The sequence below is a fragment of the Triticum dicoccoides genome, chromosome 2B, assembly GCF_002162155.2.
Source record: "Triticum dicoccoides isolate Atlit2015 ecotype Zavitan chromosome 2B, WEW_v2.0, whole genome shotgun sequence".
NCBI lineage: Eukaryota > Viridiplantae > Streptophyta > Magnoliopsida > Poales > Poaceae > Triticum > Triticum dicoccoides.
In genome coordinates this window covers 563,844,789-563,865,365 of record NC_041383.1, presented here as the reverse complement: position 1 = coordinate 563,865,365, position 20,577 = coordinate 563,844,789, and the positions used below count along the sequence as shown (strand labels likewise).

Genomic DNA, 20,577 nt, shown 5'->3' with positions numbered 1-20,577 from the left:
TTATATGCTATTTTATATTATTTTTGGGACTAACCTATTAACCTAGTGCCCAGTGACAGTTGTTGTTTTTCCTTGTTTTTGAATTCTATAGAAAATCAATACCAAACGGAGTCCAAATGGAGCAAAACTTTATGATGATTTTTCTTGGACAACAAGACAACTAGGAAGCTTCAGGACGAGGCCAGAAGACCCACAAGGAGGCCACAAGGCTTAAGGCGTGCCCCATAGGGGCGCACCCCCTAGGCTTGTGGGGCCCTCGTGGCTCTATGATACGTCTCCAACGTATCTATAATCTTTATTGTTCCATACTATTATATTATCTGTTTTGGATGTTTTATATGCATTAATATGCTATTTTATATTATTTTTTGGACTAACTTATTACCTTGGAGCCTAGTGCTAGTTTCTGTTTTTTCCTTGTTTTTGACTTTTACAAAGAAGGAACATCAAACGGAGTCCAAACGGAATAAAACTTTATGATGATTTTTCTTGGACTAGAAGACACCCAGAAGAATTGCGGAGAGAGCCAGAAGAGTCCCGAGGAGGCCACAAGCCCTCAGGCCCAGGGGGGTGCCCCTGGCTTGTGGGCCCCTCGGGTGTCCCTTAACCCTAACTCCACCTCTATATATTCTCAAATATTCCCCAAACACCATAAGCGTCCACCAAAATACTTTTCCGCCACCGCAAGCCTCTCTTCCCGTGAGATCCCATGTTGGGGCCTTTTTCGTCACTCTGTCGGAGGGAGATTCAATCACAGAGGGCCTCTACATCAACCTTGCTGCCCTTCCGATGAAGTGTCAGTAGTTTACCACAGACTTACGAGTCCATAGCTAGTAGCTAGATGGCTTCTTATCTCTCTTTGGTCTTCAATACAATGTTCTCCTTGATGTTCTTGGAGATCTATTCGATGTAATCTTCTTTCGCGATGCGTTTGTTGAGATCTGATGAATTGTGGATTTATGATCAGATTATCTATGAATATTATTTGAGTCTTCTCTGAACTCTTTTATGCATGATTAAGATATCTTTGTATTTCTCTTCAAACTATCAGTTTGATTTGGCCAACTAGATTGGTTTTTCTTGCAATGGGAGAGGTGCTTAGTTTTGGGTTCAATCTTGCGGTGTCCTCACCCAGTGACAGAAGGGGTAGCGAGGCACATATTGTATTGTTGCCATAAAGGGTAAAAAGATGGGATTTATATCATATTGCTTGAGTTTATCCCTCTACATCATGTCATCTTACTTAAGGCGTTACTCCGTTCTTATGTACTTAATACTCTAGATGCATGCTGAATCACAGTCGATGTGTGGAGTAATAGTAGTAGATGCAGAATCGTTTTGGTCTACTTGTCACGGACGTGATGCCTATATTCATGATCATTGCTTTAGATATCGTCATAACTATGCGCTTTTCTATCAATTGCTCAACAGTAATTTGTTTACTCACCGCATGTTTTATTTCAAGAGAGAAGCCTCTAGTGAAACATATGCCCTCCGGGTCTATTTTCCATCATATATTTTCAGATCTATAAACTAAAAACCAAAAAATACCTTGCTGCAATTTATTTATATTACTTTAGTTTTGTCTTTTATTTATCGTTTATACCTACTAGCTGAATGCTTGTGCGTTGCCACGGGACTTAAAAAAATGTATACATCGGTCATTCTTCTAATTCAGAAGGCATGCCAAACATGATGGATATTAATCGATATAACAACAACTACCAATTCTTTCTCCCGCTGCTTTCTCTATCATGTCTCTTTTTTTAACGTGAAATAGTAAGAGAGACCCCTAATGTATATTTTACAAATTAGAAGTGTGTCCTTAACTTCCTATGCCATCGTCTCTTTCACTACCTTCCTTGCATCTAGAAAAAGCCCATGTATGATCACTTTGTTGACGAAGCAGGGTGAGTGTTGCCTCTGATATGCATAAACAGGTATGTCCATGAGTGACAGGCCCAGGTGCTTCTCCTGGTTGAGCCTCTATGGTTAAAGAGTGAGCGCAACACTGGATGAATACGTGCACACAGAATATATTCTAAGCTCTCCACCATCATTCTTGTATCTTTTCTTTAATAAAAAAATAGTAAGGATACACAAATATGATAAGAGCACGTTGTTGGTCTACTGAATAGTAAATATGGTGTTCGAGATTGACATAATTCACAACGGGCATCATTTCTTCAGGGAGAAGGCAAGGGTACATATATGCTCCGTTATTCAAATATTGACAAGTAAATGTTTGTTATGGACATCTTAATTAAAAATAGATTTTCTATCTTACTATGTATGATCGATTTCCAAACGTGTAGAGAGAGGAACTGAACATGATTGAAGCTGCAATACACATGATGACCACAAAATTGGAGCATACTACTCAGAAAAAGAGGCATATAGGAGTTTATCAACATCATGATGACCACAAAAATAGACTTATGTTTCTCAACTCTTCATGGAATTCTGTAATGTGTGGATCACTTCAAAATCGTAAATAACACGAAATAACTTTCAAACTATGAAGATAAATAAACATGAAAATTTTCAGTTCTCTTTTGTGTTGATCATTTTGTATACGGGTATTTAGTTATGGGGTAGAAAATTCTAGTCATCCTGGAGTATGTTTTATCTACACATCGAATCTAGCTCCCAATATAATCGAAACAAGGGTGAAAGCAGACACTAAAAATTCAGCATTCACACCGAGCAAAATGGCCTCTTGAGCCCCTTGAAGTCCACCGTCTTGATGCACTACGCTGTCCCTAAAACCATTGAGCAGCTCGTTGGCCCGATCTTTGGTCACGCCGCCGCAGCCCACCTGGAGCAGCTTCTCGAAGGTGCCCACACGCAGCGCCTCGTCGTAGCACACGCTGGTGCCAGTGTCCGCGGCACGGCAGAGGCGCCAGAGCACAAAGACGGCGAACCACGCGGCCATGTCGGACATGCGCAACATCTTCTTGACTAGCACCGCCACAACCAGCGCATGCGCACGCACGGACTCGAGGCCGGTGTGGGCACAGGACGCCGTCCAGCATGGCCAGTGCCTTCTCGCTAGTCCTCTTGTCAGCGTCCAGGACGATATCCACAACGACGAGCACTGCCCCTAGCTCGGCAAAGCGGGCGGCCGCGCGGTTGCTGCCGGAGACGAGATGTAGGCCGTGACGAGCGCAGCCTTGGTGGCCTGCGGGGACATGGGTTTCCTGACAAGGCCAACGAGCGCGCTGCACACGCTGGTTGTCCTCGAGATGACGTTGACGGTGTGCCGGTCGGGGGACAAGGCGAGCTCGCGGAGGATAATGGCGGCGCTGGCCCACGCGGCAAGGTCACCGTGAGAGAGCACCGAGACGAGGGTCTTGAGAGATATCGGGGAGGCAATCTAGCGCGGGCCTCTTCATCGAGCGGGAAGAACACGGTAAGGGCCGCAAAGATCTTCCCAATGCGCCCAATACTGCGGCACTGGTGCCATACACGGGCTCACCGATGAGGCTCTGGAAAGCCGAGGCGAGCAGCTTCAAGGAACCGGCGGTTGCGGTCGCGCTCCTACCTGATAGCCCTAGCCCTGGGAGCCACCTACCAATAGGCCGCCACATTCCTACGCCTCGCGGCAGCGAGCACCTCGACAACGTCGGCCTCCCGCCAGCTTCCCCACAAGGGGTCAACCTCCTAAGTCGTCGGCGGCGTAGTCCATGGAACCGACGGTTGTTGCGGTGTCAGAGGCAAGCAGATCATACAAGGGCGGCGTGCATTGGCTATGCGGCGACGACCGACATGAGCATCGGACGGTGATGCAGATGGGCAGTTGCACACGAGTGAGGGGGCGGTGGTGGCGGCGGCGATTTTTCTCACGAGATCGAGAGAGGATGGATCAGGAGCGAGAGGTGGAGAGGATACATGGGACGTGGGACAGTAGTGGGTCTTGGTTGTTTTTTTAATTGCGCGAAGGAAGGCTTGCTTCCAGGGAACGTGGGCTGCTCCTGCGATCATTTTGCGTGTGGAGTCATACTCGTGGGGAGTCGAACCATCACAACGACTGCAGATCCCCCTTTAATAGTAGAGATCCTTGACAACCGTTTTTTCGCGTTGTGTGCAAGTGTTTGTTAGTTTGTGCAGGTGCATATATTGGAGACTTGCTTGTGCCTCCTACTGGATTGATACCTTGGTTCTTAACTGAGAGAATTACTTATCTCTATTTTGCTGGATCACCCTTTCCTCTTCAAGGGAAAAATCAACGCAAGCTCAAGAAGTAGAAGGAAGAATTCTGGCGCTGTTGCCAGGGAGGTTCTACATCAAGCCTATCAAGTACCCATCATAAACTCTCATCTCTTGCACTTACATTATTTGCCATTTACTTCTCGTTTTCCTCTCCCCACTTCTTAAATGTTTTCAAAAAAACACAAAAATATTTGCCTTTTAATTCGCCCTGCTTTTCGTTTGCTTGTGTGCTAGATCGCTTGTTTTGCTTTCATGTCTGAATCTGGTGAGGTTATTGTTGAGAAGGATAGTAATAATCTGGTGGTAAACTTTGATGACTTTGCAAATAATGATCCTCATGAAGAACCTACTATCATGCATACTAAAACACTCTGCGTGGGTAGCGGTAAATATTATTGGAAAATGTGTTATTCAAGATTTCTTTACTTGTGTCGGTATGATACCCATGCTAGGAGGGTCAATTCTTAATAAAACTAATAACCTTGCGGATGTAATGTCTTTGCTTATAATTTAACTTGAAAGACAATTTGTTCACATGCATCTGTGTATACAAAGGGTTTTCACCCTTCCATCAAGCGTATTGCCACCATTTTCCTAGCTCATGAATTTAGGTTTATTTTAAAAGAAGCGGGTGAAATGTTTGCTCATTATAATATCAATGGTGGTTATCCTCCCATAGAGGAGATCCATTTTACTCAAGAACAAATAATGAGATTGCAATCTCCGGATTATGTTGCTTATAATGAAAACTTAAGAAAGAATGTTCCTCCCGATGTTTTGGTTGATAAGATTTCTGAACACAATGACAATTTTGCTATACAAAAGAACATATTTGGGTTTGTGCTAAGAGATAAACTAAGATAATTCACTCAAAGGAATGTTTATAATGAAGAAATAATTATCAAATACAAAGGGCCGAAGGAGGAACCTATTCCTCCCAAACTTGATCTTATAGATCCTTGCCCTATTAAGTTTAGCCCCTTTTATTATTTTTGCTTGCCCCAAAGAAAGCTTGATGCCAAGAGGAGGGAGTATGAGATGAGCATGGATGATCTCCCTCACTTCTATTACAATGATTAAGATCTATGTTTTATGCCTAGCTAGGGGTGTTAAACAATATCGCTTGTTGGGAGGCAACACAATTTATTTTTATGTTTTTTTGCTTTGGTTCTGTTTTTCAATAAATACACATTATTACCTTTGTAGTAATTGTGTTTTGGTGCTTTAATTAGTGTTTGGGCCAAGTAAGACCATTGGGATGGTCTATGGTGATAGTTGATTTGATCTTGCTAAAAAACAGAAACTTTTGTGCTCATTGCCATAATTTTAGACATTCTCAGAAGCGTGATAAAATTCCGAAACTTTTGCAACATATTTATATACAAATTTCCTATATTGTCCTAATTTTTCGGAATTTTTAGAGTTATAGAAGTATACTAATTTTTCATATTACTATAGATTGTTTTGTTTTCTATGTGTTGTTTACCTATTTTGATGAATCTATGGGTAGTATTGGGGGGTATGAACCATAAAGAAGTCGGATTACAATAGATATAACACCAATATGAATTTAGAATTAGTTCACAATAGTACCTAAAGTGGTGATTTATTTTATTATACTAACGGATCTTATGAGTTTTTTGTTGAGTTTTGTGTTGTGAAGTTTTCAAGTTTTGGGTAAAGATTTGATGGACTATGGAATAAGGAGTGGAAAGAGCCTAAACTTGGGGTTTCCCAAGGCACCCCAAGGTCATGTTCAAGGATAACCAAGCATCTAAGATTGGGGATGCCGCAGATGGCATCCCCTCTTTCGTCTTCAATCAATCGGTAAATTTACTTAAGGCTTTATTTTTATTCACCACATGATATGTGTTTTGCTTAGAAGATCTTGTACTATATGAGTCTTTGCTTTTTAGTTTGCCACAATCATCCTTGCTGAACACACCTTTTGAAGGAAATATGCCCTAGAGGCAATAAGAAAGTTACTATTTATTTCCTTATTTCATGATAAATGTTTATTATTCATGCTAGAATTGTATTAACCGGAAACATAATACATGTGTGAATACATAAACAAACATAGTATCACTAGTATGCCTCTACTTGACTAGCTCGTTAATCAAAGATGGTTAAGTTTCCTAACCATAGACATGAGTTGTCATTTGATTAACGGGATCACATCATTAGGAGAATGATGTGATTGACTTGACCCATTCCGTTAGCTTAGCACTTGATCGTTTAGTATGTTGCTATTGCTTTCATCATGACTTATACATGTTCCTATGACTATGAGATTATGTAACTCCCGCTTACCGGAGGAACACTTTGTGTGCTACCAAACGTCACAATGTAACGGGGTGATTATAAAGGTGCTCTACAGGTGTCTCCAAAGGTACTTGTTGAGTTGACGTATTTCGAGATTAGGATTTGTCACTCCGATTCTCAGAGAGGTATCTCTGGGCCCACTCGTAATGCACATCACTATAAGCCTTGTAGGCATTGTAACTAATGAGTTAGTTATAGTATGATGTATTACGGAACGAGTAAAGAGACTTGCCGGTAAAGAGATTGAACTAGGTATTGAGATACCGACGATCGAATCTCGTGCAAGTAACATACCGATGACAAAGGGAACAACGTATGTTGTTATGCGGTTTGACCAATAAAGATCTTTGTAGAATATGTGGGAGCCAATATGAGCATCCAGGTTCCGCTATTGGTTATAGACCGGAGATGTGTCTCGGTCATGTCTACATAGTTCTCGAACCCGTAGGGTCCGCACGCTTAAAGTTCGATGACGGTTATATTATGAGTTTATGTGTTTTGATGTACCGAAGGTAGTTCGGAGTCCCGGATGAGATCGGGGACATGACAAGGAGTCTCGAGATGGTCGAGAAGTAAACATCGATATATTGGACGACTATATTCGGACATCGAAAAGGTTCCGAGTGATTCAGGTATTTTTCGGAGTACCGGAGAGTTACGGGAATTCGCCGGGGAGTAGATGTGCCTTATTGGGCTTTAGAGAAAGAGAGAAGGGAGGCTGCACGCCCCCCAAGGCCTAGTCCGAATTGGACTAGGGGGAGGGGCTGCACCCCCTCCTTCCTTCTCTTCTCTTTTCCCTTTCCTTCTCTCCTACTCCTACTACTTGGAAGGGCTCCTAGTTCTACTAGGAAAGGGGGAATTCTACTCCCGGTGGGAGTAGGAATCCTCTAGGGCGCGCCATAGAGAGGATCGGCCCTCCCCCTCCTCCACTCCTTTATATACGGGGAGAGGGGCACCCCTTGGAGACACAACAATTGATCCTTGAGATCTCTTAGCCGTGTGCGGTGCCCCCCTCCACCATAGTTCACCTCAATAATATCGTAGCGGTGCTTAGGCAAAGCCCTGCATCGGTAGAACATCATCATCGTCACCACGCTGTCGTGCTAATGGAACTCTCCCTCAAAGCTCGGCTGGATCAGAGTTCGAGGGACGTCATCGAGCTGAATGTGTGCAGAACTCGGAGGTGCCGTGCGTTCGGTACTTGATCGGTCGGATCGTGAAGACGTACGACTACATCAACCGCGTTGTGCTGCCGCTTCCGCTTTCGGTCTATGAGGGTACATGGACTACACTCTCCTCTCTCGTTGATATGCATCACCATGATCTTGAGTGTGCGTAGGAAATTTTTGAATTTACTACGTTCCCCAACAGTGGCATCAGAGCCATGTTTTATGCGTAGATGTTATATGCACGAGTAGAACACAAGTGAGTTGTGGGTGATACAAGTCATACTGCTTACCAACATGTCATACTTTGGTTCGGCGGTATTGTTGGATGAAGCAGCCCGGACCGACATTACGCGTACGCTTACGCGAGGCTGGTTCTACCGACGTGCTTTGCACATAGGTGGCTGGAGGGTGTCAGTTTCTCCAACTTTAGTTGAACTGAGTGTGGCTACGCCCGGTCCTTGAGAAGGTTAAAACAACACTAACTTGACGAACTATTATTGTGGTTTTGTTGCGTAGGTAAGAACGGTTCTTGCTCAGCCCGTAGCAGCCACGTAAAACTTTCAACAACAAAGTAGAGGACGTCTAACTTGTTTTTGCAGGGCATGTTGTGATGTGATATGGTCAAGACATGATGCTAAATTTTATTGTATGAGATGATCATGTTTTGTGACAAAGTTATCGGCAACTGGCAGGAGCCATATGGTTGTCACTTTATTGTATGCAATGCAATCGCCCTGTAATTGCTTTACTTTATCACTAAGCGGTAGCGATAGTCATAGAAGCAATAGGTGGCGAAACGATAACGATGCTACGATGAAGATCAAGGTGTCGCGCCGGTGATGATGGTGATCATGACGGTGCTTCGGAGATGGTGATCACAAGCACAAGATGATGTTGGCCATATCATATCACTTATATTGATTGCATGTAATGTTTATCCTTTATGCATCTTATTTTTCTTTGATTGACGGTAGCATTATAAGATGATCTCTCACTAATTTTCAAGGTATAAGTGTTCTCCCTGAGTATGCACCGTTGCAAAAGTTCTTCGTGCTGAGACACCACGTGATGATCGGGTGTGATAGGCTCTACGTTCAAATACAACGGGTGCAAAACAGTTGCACACGCGGAATACTCAGGTTAAACTTGACGAGCCTAGCATATACAGATATGGCCTCGGAACACTAGATACCGAAAGGTCGAGCGTGAATCATATAGTAGATATGATCAACATAGTGATGTTCACCATTGAAAACTACTCCATCTCACGTGATGATCGGACATGATTTAGTTGATTTGGATCACGTGATCACTTAGATGATTAGAGGGATGTCTATCTAAGTGGGAGTTCTTAAGTAATATGATTAATTGAACTTTAATTTTTCATGAACTTAGTCCTGATAGTATTTTGCAAATAATGTTGTAGATCAATAGCTCGCATTGTTGCTTCCCTATGTTTTATATGTGTTCCTAGAGAAAACTAAGTTGAAAACGATAGTAGCAATGATGCGGACTGGGTCCGTGATATGAGGTTTATCCTCATTGCTGCACAGAAGAATTATGTCCTTGATGCACCGCTAGGTGACAGACCTATTGCAGGAGCAAATGCAGACGTTATGAACGTTTGGCTAGCTCAATATGATTTCTACTTGATAGTTTAGTGCACCATGCTTAACGGCTTAGAATCGGGACTTCAAAGACGTTTTGAACGTCATGGACCATATGAGATGTTCCAGGAGTTGAAGTTAATATTTCAAGCAAATACCCGAGTTGAGAGATATGAAGTCTCCAACAAGTTCTATAGCTAAAAGATGGAGGAGAATCGCTCAACTAGTGAGCATGTGCTCAGATTGTCTGGGTACTACAATCGCTTGAATCAAGTGGGAGTTAATCTCCCATATAAGATAGTGATTGACAAAGTTCTCTAGTCACCATCACCAAGTTAGTAGAAGTTCATGATGAAGTATAGTATGCAAGGGATGACGAAAATGATTACCGAGCTCTTCGTGATGTTGAAATCAACGAAGGTAGAAATCAAGAAAGAGCATCAAGTGTTGATGATTGACAAGACCACTAGTTTCAAGAAAAGGGCAAAGGGAAAGAAAGGGAACTTCAAGTAGAATGACAAGCAAGTTGTCACTCCCGTGAAGAAGCCCAAAGCTGGACCAAATCCTGAAACTGAGTGCTTACACTACAAAGGAAATGGTCACTAGAAACAGAAATGCCCTGAATATTTGGTGGATAAGAAGGATGGCAAAGTGAACAAGGGTATATTTGATATACAGGTTATTGATGTGTGCCTTACTAGTGTTTATAGTAGCCCATGGGTATTTTATACTTGTTCGGTTGCTAAGATTAGTAACTCGAAATAGGAGTTACAGAATAAACAGAGACTAGTTGGAGGGGAAGTGACGATGAGTGTTGGAAGTAGTTCCAAGATTGATATGATCATCATCACACACTCCCTATACTTTCGGGATTAGTGTTAAACCTAAATAAATGTTATTTGGCATTTGCGTTGAGCATGAATATGATTTGATCATGTTTATTGCAATATGGTTATTCATTTAAAGTAAAAGAATAATTGTTGTTCTGTTTACATGAATAAAACCTTCAATGGTCATACACCCATTGAAAGAAATTTGTTGGATCTCGATCGTAGTGATACACATATTCATAATATTGATGCCAAAAGATACAAAGTTGATAATGATAGTGCAACTTATTTGTGGCACTTCGTTTGGGTCATATCAGTGTAAAGCGGATGAAGAAACTCCATAAAGATGGATTTTCAGAATCACTTGGTTATGAATCATTTGATGCTTGCGAACCGTGCCTTTTGGGCAAGATGATTAAAACTCCGTTCTCCGGAACAATGGAATGAGCTACTGACTTGTTGGAAATAATACATACCAATGTATGCGGACCAATGAGTGTTGATGCTCGTGGCAAATATCGTTATTTTCTTACCTTCACAAATGATTTGAGCAGATATGAGTATATCTACTTAATGAAGCACAAGTCTGAACCATTTGAAAAGTTCAAAGAATTTCAGAAGTGAAGTGGAGAATCATTGTAACAAGAAAATAATGTTTCTACAATCTGATCGTAGAGGAGAATATTTGAGTTACGAGTTTGGCCTTCATTTAAAACAATGTGGAATAGTTTCACAGCTCACACCACATGGAACACCACAGCGTAATGGTGTGTCCGAACGTCATAACCGAACTTTATTGGATATGGTGCGATCTATGATGTATCTTACCGATTTACCACTATTGTTTTGGGGTTATGCATTAGAGACAATTGCATTCACTTTAAATAGGGGACCATCAATATCCGTTGAGACGACGCCTTATGAACTGTGGTTTGGCAAGAAACCAAAGTTGTCGTTTCTTAAAGTTTGGAGCTGTGATGCTTATGTGAAAAAGTTTCAACCTGATAAGCTCGAACCCAAATTGGAGAAGTGCGTCTTCATAGAATACCCAAAGGAAACTGTTGGGTACACCTTCTATCACAGATCCGAAGGCAAGATATTCGTTGCTAAAATGGATCCTTTTTAGAGAAGGAGTTTCTCTCGAAAGAAGTGAGTGGGAGGAAAGTAGAGCTTGATAAGGTAACTGTACCTACTCCCTTGTTGGAAAGTAGTTCATCACAGAAATCAGTTTCAGTGATTCCTACACCAATTAGCGAGGAAGCTAATGATATTGATCATGAAACTTCAGTCAAGTTACTACCGAACCTTGTAGGTCAACCATAGTAAGATCCGCACCAGAGTGGTACGGTAATCCTATTCTGGAAGTCATGTTACTTGACCATGGCGAACCTACAAACTATGAGGAAGCGATGATGAGCCCAGATTCCCCGAAATGGCTTTTGGCCATGAAATCTGAGATAGGATCCATGTATGAGAACAAAGTGTGGGCTTTGGTGGAGTTGCCTGATGATCGGCAAGCCATATTGTATAAATGGATCTTCAAGAGGAAGACATACGCTGATAAGTAGTGTTACTATCTACAAAGCTCGACTTGTCGCAAAAAGTTTTTTGACAAGTTCAAGGTGTTGAATATGATGAGATTTTCTCACTCATATCGATGCTTAAGTCTGTCCGAATCATGTTAGCAATTGCCACATTTTATGAAATCTAGCAAATGGATGTCAAAACTGCATTCCTTAATGGATTTACCAATGATGAGTTGTATATGATGCAACCAGAAGGTTTTGTCAATCCTAAAGGTGCTAACAAAATGTGCAAGCTCCAACGATCCATCTATGGACTGGTGCAAGCATCTCGGAGTTGGAATATACGCTTTGATGAGTTGATCAAAGCATATGGTTTTATACAGACTTTTGGAGAAGCCTGTATTTACAAGAAAGTGAGTAGGAGCTCTGTAGCATTTTCTAAAACTATATGTAGATGACATATTGTTGATTGGAAATGATATAGAAATTCTGGATAGCATAAAAGGATACTTGAATGAGAGTTTTTTCAAAGAAAGACCTCGGTGAAGCTGCTTACGCATTGAGCATCAAGATCTATAGAGATAGATCAAGACGCTTGATAAGATTTTTTAATGAGTACATACCTTGATAATATTTTGAAGTAGTTCAAAATGGAATAGTCAAAGAAGGAGTTCTTTCCTGTGTTGCAAGGTGTGAAGTTGAGTAAGACTCAAAACCCGACCATGGCAGAAAATAGAAAGAGAATGAAAAGTCATTCCCTATGCCTCAGTCATAGTTTCTATAAAGTATGCTATGCTGTGTACCACACCTTTTGTATACCTTGCTCTGAATTTGGCAAGGGAGTACAATTTTTGATCAAAGAGTATATCACGGGACAGAGGTCAAGAAAATCCTTAGTGAGGACTATGGAAATATTTCTCGATTATGGAGGTGACAAAAGAGCCCGTCGTAAAAAGTTACATCGGTGCAAGCTTTTACACTGATCCAAATGACTCTAAGTCTAAATCTGGATACAGATTGAAAGTGGGAGCAATTAGCTATAGAGCTCCGTGCAGAGCATTGTAGACATAGAATATTCGCAAAATACATACGGCTCTGAATGTGACAGACCGTTGACTAAACTTCTCTCACGAGCAAAACATGATCACACCCTAGTACTCTTCGGGTGTTAATCACATATTGATGTGAACTAGATTATTGACTCTAGTAAACCCTTTGGGCACTGGTCACATGACGATGTGAACTATGGGTGTTAATCACATGCAGATGTGAATATTAGTGTTAAATCACATGGTGATGTGAACTAGATTATTGACTCTAGTGCAAGTGGGAGACTGAAGGAAATATGCCCTAGAGGCAATAAGAAATTTATTATTTATTTCCTTATTTCATGATAAATGTTTATTATTCATGCTAGAATTGTATTAACCGGAAACATAATACATGTGTGAATACATAGACAAACATAGTATCGCTAGTATGCCTCTACTTGACTAGCTCGTTAATCAAAGATGGTTAAGTTTCCTAACCATAGACATGAGTTGTCATTTAATTAACATGATCACATCATTAGAAGAATGATGTGATTAATTTGACCCATTCCGTTAGCTTAGCACTTGATCGTTTAGTATGTTGCTATTGCTTTCTTCATGACTTATACATGTTCCTATGACTATGAGATTATGTAACTCCCGCTTATCGGAGGAACACTTTGTGTGCTACCAAATATCACAACGTAACTGGGTGATTATAAAGGTGCGCTACAGGTGTCTCCAAAGGTACTTGTTGAGTTGACGTATTTCGATATTACGATTTATCACTCCGATTGTCGGAGAGGTATCTCTGGGCCCACTCGGTAATGCACATCACTATAAGCCTTGCAAGCATTATAACTAATGAGTTAGTTATAGGATGATGTATTACGGAATGAGTAAAGAGACTTGCCGTTAACGAGATTGAACTAGGTATTGAGATACCGACAATCGAATCTCGGGCAAGTAACATACCGATGACAAAGGGAACAACGTATGTTGTTATGCGGTTTGACCGATAAAGATCTTCGTAGAATATGTGGGAGCCAATATCAGCATCTAGGTTCCGCTATTGGTTATTGACCGGAGACGTGTCTCGGTCATGTCTACATAGTTCTCGAACCCGTAGGGTCCGCATGCTTAAAGTTCGACGACGGTTATATTATGAGTTTATGTATTTTGATGTACCGAAGGTAGTTCGGAGTCCCGGATGAGATCGGGGACATGACGAGGAGTCTCGAAATGGTCGAGACATAAATATCGATATATTGGACGACTATATTCAGACATCGGAAAGGTTCCGAGTGATTCAGGTATTTTTTGGAGTACCAGAGAGTTACGGGAATTCGCCGGTGAGTAGATGGGCCTTATTGGGCTTTAGGGAAAGAGAGAGGGGAGGTTGCGCCCCCCAAGGCTTAGTCCGAATTGGACTAGGGGGAGGGGCTGCACCCACTCCTTCCTTCTCTTCTCTTTTCCCTTTCCTTCTCTCCTACTCCTACTACTTGGAAGGGCTCCTAGTTCTACTAGGAAAGTGGGAATTCTACTCCCGGTGGGAGTAGGACTCCCCTAGGGCGCGCCATAGAGAGGGCCGACCCTCCCCCCTCCTCCACTCCTTTATATACGGGGAGAGGGGTACCCCTTGGAGACACAACAATTGATCCTTGAGATCTCTTAGCCATGTGCGGTGCCCCCCTCCACCATAGTTCACCTCGATAATATCGTAGCGGTGCTTAGGCGAAGCCCTGCGTCGGTAGAACATCATCATCGTCACCATGCCATCATGCTGACGGAACTCTCCCTCAAAGCTCGGCTGGATTGGAGTTCGAGGGACGTCATCAAGCTGAACGTGTGCAGAACTCGGAGGTGCCGTGCGTTCGGTACCTGATCGGTCGGATCGTGAAGACGTACGACTACATCGACCGCGTTGTGCTAACGCTTCCGCTTTCGGTCTACGAGGGTACGTGGACTACACTCTCCCCTCTCGTTGGTATGCATCACCATGATCTTGAGTGTGCGTAGGAAATTTTTGAATTTACTACGTTCCCAACACCTTTTGAGAGGGACACGCATTAATCATGAATTTATTAGAATACTCTTTGTGTTTCAATTATATCTTTTGAGCTAGGTGTCACGCCAAGATGTGACCCTATCCTAAAGGAACTCGAAGGTCCCACCAAGGATAGAAGCGCATCTTGAAGACGCTTTTGTAAGGTGGATATAATTACATCAACATTACATAATAGATAGGGATACATACATAAGGCATACAATGCCACACGAATACAACATCATGTCATATACAAGATCAACATCCGACTACAGATGAAACATAAACAGAAACTCAAACGACATCCACCCTGCTAGCCCAGGCTGCCGACCTGGAACCTATCCCCTGATCAAAGAAGAAGTAGAAGAAGAACTCCCAAAACAAGCAAACATTGCTCTCGCGTCATGATCATCACATAAACACTACAAAAAAATACACTTCCGTGATGATACGTGTTTGTGACAGTAGGTCGCGTTTTTTGTCATGCATGTACATCCATGACAAATTTATGACGGAATCAAGATAGTCATACGTGTGCTGTCGTAGAAGTGTTCCATGACATTACCAAAATTATCATCACAGAAGTGTCCACTTCCATGACGATAAATCATGTGTCACAGAAGTGCTTTCGTCAAGGGTGACCAACACGTGGCATCCACCGTAACGGAACGCTGTTAAGCTATCAGGTCGGGTTTTGGATCCGATAACCCGTTAACAGCCCCGACCAATTGGGATTTTCCACGTGTAAAATCATCATTAGCTGGAGGAAACACGTGTCGGCTCACCGTTGGGACATATGTCATCCACTCACTGGACGGAAGACGCCTATGGTACATCGATACGTGGCACAGCCCAACAGAGGCCCATTCCTGTGAAAAGGCCGGCCCAGTAAAAATTAGCAGGCCAGCCCATATAAGGCCTACTTGTGTCAGGTCCATTTAAGCCCACGGCCCATACGAGATGAGCCAATTTGGCCCGTCAACGGCCCGTTAAAGATTTGACACCATTGCGGCCCATCGTCAGTTCGAGCCCGTTAATAGCCCGCTATATATCTGGGCTCAATATCGGCCAGATGAGATTTCAGCCTATTAACGACCCGTTTAACTTAATGGGCCCACTAAAGTTCGTACATGTCTTTAGGCCAAATTAGATAATTTGAGCCCATTACGACGAGCAATTATGCAAAGGACCAAAACCGATCATGCAAAGGTACGGCATATAGGGAATAACGTTGCACATCCAGCATATATTACAGGAAATTACATCCACTGGGCAATCAAAGATTGATGCCAGTGCAAATAAATGAGCAGAACCTAACCATCTACAATGTCACAATCTGCAACCTCAGCACAAATGACGCCCATAAGCATGTGGGCATGTTTTTTCTGCTTTGCTACACTGTCTCTGAAAACATTGATCTGTTGTTGTGTCGCACGACTCTGCACCTCTGATTCATCCACCATTTCCATCATTGCTTCAGCCATTAATTGGTTCACAAACATACATTTATTCTGTTGCATTCGAGACAGAGGATACTGAACAGATTCAGATGGCGATTTTGGCAGGCTTGTATTATTGATAGTGGAGAGTGTCTCGACCACTGCATCATAACATAAATTAGGACGGGAACCAAACAGATTAATCATGAGTTATTGCCATATTACCTGGCCTAGATTTACTGGAAAGAAACAATGGGGTTGCCTTGCTGTTTTCAGAGTTTGTCTTCTTACCTTCAGCAGCCTGCACAAAATTAACACACTAGCATTGCTATCATTGGCCAAGTCAGATAATAGGAAAGTAACATTGACACAATGAACGTTTGGGCAAGTAGCCTACACCAAATTAACACAATATGGCACAGGTATCATCAGCCAGGTAAGGTAGTACGAAAGCAACATTGACACAATGAATGAATGGGCAACCAGAGAAGCACTACAATTCAGTAATGTGCGTGATATGAGATAGTACATTCATGCAGCTCAGTATGCAAAATTACCAGGCAGTTTTCCTTACAAAAATCAACATTGGCGCCTTTAACATTTTGCTACAACTAATTTAATATCAGATAAAGGTTAGATTCACGCCGATTAACAAAATACATGTTGATGTAAAAATATAGTGATACTTACATCAACATTGGAGCACAGAGAATTCCCGCAAGATATTTTCCTCGAATACGATCCCAATGGAGGAAGTCTTCTATTGTTTAACCTTATTTTCTAAAAGAGAGATGGGTAAGAAACATGTAGAAAATATGATCAGAATGCTATAAAATTTCATGATGCAAGGATACGCACACGCTTCTTAGAATGGAGTTGACATTCTTTTGCTGGACTGGAGCGGACTAGTTCTTTGGCCACTGGAATCTGCTTATTATCAGTGGGAGTTGGGTTTCTCTGTGCTGGAGCAGTATCTATGAAAAATGGAGTTGGTTTATTATCTCCTGGCATTTGGATCTTTTGCAAAGACCTAGTTTGTAACCCTTCAGATTCTAACAGAGATGTCTTCCCCTTGCATGCCTTATATAGAAGAATGGTGATTCAGTTATAAAACATGCTACAGCAGAGATGGAATAGGTACCGAAGAATAGAAAGGCATGACATATTGACATGTATTCCCTCCATCCGGAAATAAATGGACGGGTCTAGGCGTATTTCAGTTCTAGATACATCCAGTTTTATCCATTTCTGCGACATTTAATCCGGACGGAGGGAGTATGATGTAAGAGCTAGGGATACGACAGGACAACACAGTAAAAAAACACTGAAAAACCCACTGCAGAACCAAAGTATTCAAACCCACTGATATGAGATAGTACACTCATGCAGCTCAGGATGCAAACTACCAGGCAGTTTTCCTTACAAAAATCAACATTGCGGCCTTTAATCATACATTTTGCTACAACTAAATTTAGATTAGATAAAGGTTGGATTCACGCCGATTAACAAAATACATGCTGATGTAAAAATATAGTGATATACAACAGGTACTTACATCTACATTGGAGCATAGAGAATTCCTGCAAGAATCTTTCCTCACAAATGATACCATTGCAGAAATTCTTCTATCTGTTAAGCTTATTTTCTAAAAGAGAGATGGGTAAGAAACATGTAGAAAATATGATCAGCATGCTATAAAATTTCATGATGCAAGGATACACACACGCTTCTTAGAATTGAGTTGACATATTTTTGCTCGACTGGAGCGGACTAGTTCTTTGGCCACTGGAATCTGCTTATTATCAGTAGGAGTTGGGTTTCTCTATGCTGGAGCAGTATCTATAAAAACTAGAGTTGGTTTATTATCTCCTGGTGTTTGGATCTTTTGCAAAGGCCTTGTTTGTAACCCTTCAGATTCTAACATAGTCGTCTTCCCCTTGCATGCCTTGTATAGAAGAATGGTGCTTTAATTATAAAACATGCGACAGCAGAGAGATGGAATAGGTACTGAAGAATAGAAAGGCATGACATATTGACATGTATTCCCTCCATCCGGAAAAAAATGGATGGGTCTAGGCATATTTCAGTTCTAGATACATCCTTTTTTATCCATTTCGGCAACATGCAATCCGGACGGAGGGAGTATGGTGTAAGAGCTAGGGATATGACAGGACAACATAGCAAAGAAAACTAGTTGAATGTAAAACTATATGCTAGCGGAATACGTACAGAAATAACCAAGGCAACATACACGTGTATGATTGGGAAAATAAGATGGCATTGCAACAGAGCACTAGAACAACACTTCAATGTAAAAAAACATGGTATGACAGACAGATGAAGTACATACTGATGAATAACAATGCATACGATATTCAGAAGCATGATGTCCAAATTATGCAGATGGCATTGCGATAGAGTAGAATGACAGTACTTGAATTTGAAAACATGTTATCATGAATGGAATAGGTACTGAAAAACAGGAAGGCATGACATATTTACATGCATGATCAGCATGCTAAGCACATGGCATTGCAACAGAGTAGATACACTCCAGGACATTATATGCATGTTGTACCCATATCACAGGCCAAGTTAGAGCAAGGACCTTGTGGGGTGAAGAGGATTCATCATCTTTCTGCAAGTCTTCTGAAGAACTGCCTTTACATGTTCCATCATATTGGGTATCATTAATATCAAGTTTATTGGCCTTTACATTGCTCCGTGAGGTTCTTGTGGATATATCAGTGTGTGCAATTATATCCGACATGCATGGAAGACAACTAGTAGTTAGATTTATGTAAATGAGTGCCTGTAGGAGACGACATAAATAGTAGGACTAGGGTTAACTAGCAGCAATAGGTCTCATAAACTAAAGGGAGAACGCAGATGAAAGCTATAGAATATGTATCATTTGTACTCGAGATTAACTAGATGGCAGACAAAAGTATTAAAGAACAACATAGGTAATACTAGAAGTGGTATAATACTATAATCACCAGCCTGTGGGATAGCATTGGCTGATGGATGATAACTATGGAATAGCGTTACCTAAAGAACAAGTATCTTAGCTGAACTATGGAACAACGTGAACTCCTGAACAAGACCCGTAAGAGATCAACATGAATATACAGTGAAATGTGATGATCTATTTTCCATGCTTAGATGAATAACAAAGCCATAAATGTTGCACACAAGTAAGATGAGGGTACAAACTATCTGGCTGCCATCCATAGGGGTGAGCATCATGTGCTGACTTGTCGATGGCCCTGCAGTTGTTGTGGTTGTCCATGTTGGGCATGCGCATTCGATGCAGGGAACTGTTGAGTGGGGACTGTAGCTCCCTTTTGGTGTATGCTTCCCTTGTTGGAGCAGCTGCGGCGAGTCGAAAGACGGTGTGTCTGAAGATGCAGATAACGCATAAAGTTAAGAACGACATATCTCTTTGATCCGAAGAAATACACTAAGAGATCAACAGCAAGGTCCGAGAGTGGTCACACGTCTGTTGACTGAAGACTAAATTGGGTACTGTCCGATCTACGCTGGATGGCTTGATGGCCGTCTTGTGCCTCCCGGCTAACACTGTTCGGAATCTTCCCCGAAGAGCCAGTGACCAACGGCAGAGCAGCCTACCTCCGCTGTCCGTGGCCCCGTCCAAAACCCCGCTCCCTGCCCCACCGCACTGCCATGGTTGCGCCGCCCCCGGGCCAATCCACAACGACTCCCCGTCATCCAGATCTGGTGGCGGCAGTACCTTCAACCCACGAAACTCTAAAAGATAGCCATCTAGGCGCTGCTTCTACGGCGAACTTGCAGCCCGCACCCTTACGTTAGACACCAGCCAACCGGCAGCCTAGGAGCTCCGCCGCCTCGAGGGGTGCTGCTTCCCATTGGGAATCGATTGGCCCAGAATAAAAATTCAGACAACTGACGCCTAAATAAAGTGATTTCAAATGAGGGTGCGACCTATCTGGCGGCATGGTGAAGTAGGCAGGTCCAGTTGCCGAGTCGGTGAGGCCGGCACGGTTGCGGTGGTGACTGGCGGCAGAGAAAGAGCGATGTCGCGATGGTCGACGGCTACGCGGAAGCAGTGCCAGGACTCTGGACGGATAAGAAGTTGGAGCCGCTCTGGCGCCGTGAACAATGGCGGGGGTGAATCGGCTTCGGTATGGTTCACGCAGCCGTCGTCGAGGCAGCACCAGCAACACGGAGTAAGAGGCACACGGCCCAGTGCACGACGGCAATTGGACAACGTCTCCGGCATTAGGGAGGAGGGCGGCTGTGAAATTGGTGCGGTGGGGGGCGCCATGGAGGTGGGGCTGAGGTTTCACGGCTCGGGAGAAGGGAACTTCCCGGGGAGAAGGTGATTTGACGCCCACGAGGTATGAATG

The 20,577-nt window shown here is 42.6% G+C and overlaps 1 pseudogene; it reads right to left on the bottom strand.

The window, feature by feature from the left end:
• Window positions 1-2,697: 2,697 nt before the first annotated feature.
• The window catches only part of LOC119361010, a 44,745-nt pseudogene continuing 26,865 nt past the window's right edge, over window positions 2,698-20,577 (bottom strand).